Source organism: Hydra vulgaris, chromosome 05 (genome assembly GCF_038396675.1).
Source record: "Hydra vulgaris chromosome 05, alternate assembly HydraT2T_AEP".
NCBI lineage: Eukaryota > Metazoa > Cnidaria > Hydrozoa > Anthoathecata > Hydridae > Hydra > Hydra vulgaris.
In genome coordinates, this window is record NC_088924.1 from 39,086,501 (window position 1) to 39,092,500 (window position 6,000).

Sequence of the window (6,000 nt, forward strand, 5' to 3'; positions counted from 1 at the left end):
AAATTTAGTAAACTTTGATGATTAAAGTTTACGCTTTTGATAATTAACTAACAGACTAGGAAAGAAAAATTAGTTCAACAAAAACAGGGTCAAAAATACAAAGTTTTAGGTAATAATTATTTATTCCAATGCCTTAGTCAATAAATTTAATCAAACAAAGCCTAATAACAGAGAGCTGCTGAGCAGTAAATAGTATTTTTAGTTAAAAAATTGCTAACATTGTTGTCCATAATGGAATCCTTAGGGTTTGTCTGTTGTCAAAAACAATTAAATAAGGTGTCACTAGTCCATAAATTTAAAATTAAGTGTATATATATATAAATATATATATGTATATATATATATATATGTATATATATATATATATATATATATATATATATATATATATATGCATATACATATATATTGTACACCCAGATCAAGGGTGCATCAAGTCAAAAATTAACGATATTGAGTTATGAATGTCATTTGATAGTATGTTATGTGTTGGACATGGTGACAAAATACCACAAGTCTAAAACGAATGTTTACAAAATGACAGATACAAGTGGCACTCTTAGCTGGAAAAAATATTAAAAACTTAAAACTTCAACCCTGATTTTTTCAGTTTAACACTTTTTGACTTGTGGCACCCTTGATCTGGGTGTACGATATATATATATATATATATATATATATATATATATATATATATATATATATATATATATATATATATATATATATATATATATATATATATATACATATATATATATATATATATATATATATATATATATATATATATATATATATATATATATATACATATATATATATATATATATTTATATATATATATATTTATATATATATATATTTATATATATATATATACATTTATATATATATATATATATATTTATATACATATATACATATATTTATTTATTTATATATATATATATATATATATATATATATATATATATATATATATATATATATATATATTGAGTTATTGCAATATCAAATGGTATTTAATTGTTTATGCGACACAAAGATCGCAAAAAGTGACCAACGCAGCCGTCCAGTTACGTAGACCTGGGAGATGTAAAAATAAAAACAGATTGTAGATGGTGTCATTGAATAAAAAATAAAAATCAGAAGAAAATATAAAATGTGTGGCAAGACTTTTGTGAAGTAGAAAAACGAAGAATAGACGATAAGGGGGTATGGGGAGGAACAACTAACGCTCTAGTCACTCTGAGTGTTGAGCATATGCAACAAAGAACAAATATTTGATATACTGATTTAAGAGACTGTTGATGTCTACAGGTGTGATAGTGTAGTGCATTAGTATGTACCGTTTGGTCGTCTCGTATGGTCTCGTTATGTTTTCGTTCACTTTCAAATCGGGTGAATAGAAAGCTAAACACACTCACTCCTTGCGTTTATGGGCTAGCACATCAGAGCCAGACGTAAGACCTACAGAATGGATTTCAATTGATTGAATGCACACATTAGTCACCGTAGGCCACAAGCCATCGCTCCTAGTCAAAAGAGCTACGCCCCGTGCTGGTTTGGAATGATGTACTATGGAGTGAGATTTTAGATCCGAGCACATAGTCAGCGAGCGCTGATCCGACGTGCATTGTGGAGCTTCCGAATGAACGTGTGCGTGAGTGTCAGCGTAGTCATTAGGTTATTGAGCGCGTAACCACATCCAGCGGGATAGCCTAATGTCCGTTTTGTCGTTGTGGTGTACATTGGAAAAAGTTGGGGCTTACCAGCCACAAAGAATAAATTTGTTTGTTTATGCGACACAATGGTCTCAAAAAATGGCCAACGGAGCCGTCCAGTCACGTAGACCTGGGAGATGTAAAAATAGAAGTAGATTGTAGATGATGTCATTGGGTGAGAATCTTAAATGAATGTAAAGACTATTTTGTAGGAGGATGAAAATTTTAGGACTCAGGGATTAGGTGAACAATAACTCACGCTCTAGTCATACTAAACAAATGATAAAATAATGATCTATGAGTAAACAAGTCAATACCGATCCGCTGGTTCATTAAAGGCTAAAATTATCGCACCATACAAAAACAATAAAATAAGTAGATAACAAAATATAAAGTAAAATGATAAAAAATATAAGTACGAGCAATATAAAAAGAAAAAATAGGCTAGTAAATGTACTTCTATATATAGTCTAAACTCTAGATAACAAACTGAAAACTGATAATCACCTGTGTGAGATAAAAGTATATAAATGTCGTTAATGTAACAAATTCATAATATAAAGCTCACAAAGCGCTATAATACGTGGGTGTAAGAGGTAAAAAAATGTTGGTGCTATGGTAACCAATCAGAATTAAGTAGTGGATAATGATGATCCCCCTCCTCAGGAATGCACTGCGATCACTAATGACGTTTTGGAGAGCCCGAGTCCTGCACTAACGCCACTCGTCAGGGGCGTGTCCTTGCAACAGATCTCACCGCCTGCACTCATATTTATATATATATATATATTTATATATATATATTTATATGTATATATATATATATATATATATATATATATATATATATATATATATATATATATATATATATATATATATATATATATATATACAGTATCGGACAAAACGAGTGCAACCAAATGATGTTAATTTAGTTTCTTTATATAAAAGTGCTGCGTTTTTTCAATTTAGAGAAATAAATATGTAAGTGTTTAGAGACAAAGTTCTTTAAGTTTTATTCATCACAAAGTTCATTATTTGTACACGAAAATTAATAAATTAATCAAAAGTATTAAAAAAAGTTGATTTCCTTCTGGACAAAACAAGTGCAACTCAACAAAATGTTGACCAAGCTGTATTTCGCTATCAATATTTTGTGGCGAATCCTTTGCTGTCGATCACAGCCTTGCATCTTTGTGGCATAGATTCGATCAGGTGATCAATGAAATTTTGTGGAATCGCTGCCCAGGCCTTTTGGATTTGTTCAAACAGTTGATCCTTATTACGAACATCTTCACGATTAATTCTGCGGTTGACAATCTCCCACAGGTTCTCGATAGGGTTGAGATCCGGAGATTGAGGCGGCCAATTCATCACCGATAGGTGATTGTCTTGAAACCACTGCTTGACTACTTTTGCAGTGTGTTTCGGATCGTTGTCTTGCTGAAAAACCCATTTTATTGGCATATTCCATTCAGCATGAGGTAACATAACATCTTTCAGGATATTTTTATACATGAAACGGTCCATTATTCCATCGTTTCGATGTATTGGACCTTGACCGTTAGCAGAAAAACACCCCCAGACCTTTACATTGCCTCCACCATGCTTCACGGTCTTATGGCAGTACACATACACGGCCAATGCCATCGCTTCCAATGATGTTGAACTTCGATTCATCACTGAAAAGGACAGTTCGCCATTTCTGCACATTCCAGTCAATATGAGATGTAGCAAACAGGAGTCTTTTCTTCTGGTTTTTTAGTGAAATCAGCGATTTCTTTGCAGGGCGTTGAGAAAACAATCTGGCTTCAACAGCACCTCGTCTGATTGTTCGGCCCGATACAGGCAGCTCTAATTGCTTTTGTATCTCGACTGATGATATTCAGGGATCCTTCTTGACGGATCTGACGATCATAGAATCCTCTCTAGAAGTGGTGGAACGCGGTCTTCCACCTTTGTTATCTGCTGCCAACTTCCCCGTAGAACGATATTTGGAACATAGTCTTGATACGGTCCATTTTTTCACGCGATATTTATCACAAATACTTTGATGTGACATTCCACTTACGTAATCGCCAATAATTTTCTTTCTTAGTTCCAATCCAAGACTATTGGGAGCCATTTTTGCACTTAAAGTCATAAAAATAATAAAAATAAATAATCACGCTTCTCAAGGCTTACCGTGTTACATTTACCTTGTGATGATACAATAATGCTCTGTGGAACACAACGTCTTGGTTGGATGTGGACTGTATTGATGTAGTAAAACACTTGTTGTATTTCACTTCTTGTATTGATGTTCTTCGATAAAACACTTTGATAAAACTCACTTCGATAAACTGTCTTGATAATACTGACTGATTGACTTTCATATACTGACTGAATTACATGTCAATTTACATGTCTCTTATATAGTAAAATGAACCTGTGTGAACCTGTTCTGGAAGATTCTAGATGCTTCTTTTCGATGCTTCTGGAAACTTCTGTATGCGTCTGTATGCTTCTGAATGTTTCTGGACATTTTTGGATGTTTCCAGATGCTTCTTCTGGAAGCTTCTGCACGCTTCTGGAAACTTCTGGAAACTTCTGGATACTTCCTTTAATTATTAAAAAACTTCCGTGACGTTGACACGGACCAGACTTAAGAAAATGAAACAAACCAAAAAAGTTGCACTTGTTTTGTCCGCTGCAAAATGGCACTTGTCAACGAAATTCTGCCTATGTGCTGTAACCTGTCAGCTGAATGCTCATGTCATGGCATGCCATGACTCCTGACTCCTGAACTGTTTGCTGCTGTAGTATAGTTCGTTTCGTTTTTAAGACTTTTTAGCATTGTTCGATGTTGGTTGCAGATGTATATATATATATATATATATATATATATATATATATATATATATATATATATATATATATATATATATATATATATATATTGAGTTATTGCAATATCAAATACAATTGGCATACTTTTTCTACGTGTAGAATGACTTTCTCCTCTGATATAACTTCGTTTATGAATAGTTTTAATTAAAATACCTCTGGGTTAAGTAAAACAGTAAGCACCAAGTCGATTTTTTTTTAAAAAAATCACAAAATCTGTTAAAATTTAAATTTGTTAATAGTTTTTCAAATATATTTAAATTAATTAAAATACACAGAAAATAATGACCAAAATGTAGACAATGAACGAAACTTGAACGTCCGCATAATTTTATTTAAAAGTATTTGCGGACATGCTTCTCTTTAAAAACAGCGAATCAGATTGCGCCATTAAAGTGGCCATTTTGTGCTTATAGAGGGTTTGTAAAATCGCAAACGGAATTCGCTTTTGCCAGCCAGCTGTGATTACTATTTTATTTAATTCCCTTGATATTCCTACGTTATTATACGGATTAGAATGGATTAGGTGGTTGCAAAAATAAGTTCCTTCGGAATATTGATATAGTCAGACGATCATTAAAATCATTTTTTAATATTTCTAAGCAGAGTAAAAGTGAACTTTTTACTTTTTTATTCTTTTTTCAAAGTAGATTCAGTGTCAAACATTCTTATTCAAAACAAATTAAACTTATTTATCAGGCTACTAAACGACCCCATATGTTACTCGGTTATACTGACATATTGACGATTATACATTTGTGGGTGTAAACATGCTCCTAATATATGGTTGATGGTAACAAAATTAGAATTACACGCCCTAATGTATTGGAGGGCAATGTTGCGGTAAATTTAAAACAATCATTTTAACTATGGAAATTAAAAAGGAACAAAAACAAATATTTAGAAATTTGATGGAGGAGATCGTTACATGTTCAATGCAAGAACATGCATAGCATTTTCTACCTTCTTTTTTTTTTATAATTAATGTTATTATGTTTAAAAAAACTATATAATAATAAATATGTGAAAAGAAAAACAAAACCATAACATAAATTATAAATAAACACAGTTTTAAAATGTCAAAACCGTTGGAGAATATAATTTGAGTTCGATTTTTCAATTTGCTTCAAAATTCAAATCTCTTAAGGTTTGTCTTCACCACTAACACTGATTCTGAAGAGTTACTTTCTGTGTCAAAAAATAAAGATCTTATTCTCTAAATCATATATGGAAAAATGTACAAACGTTCTCAACATCGAAAACAGTTGAAAAGTATAATTGATCTACACATTATTAACAATCCGGATCCGGCTTTTTATCCACAGCAAACAGAAAAAATGAGCACCAACTAAGAATGAGGATTCGTTATATATTGAAGAAAGCC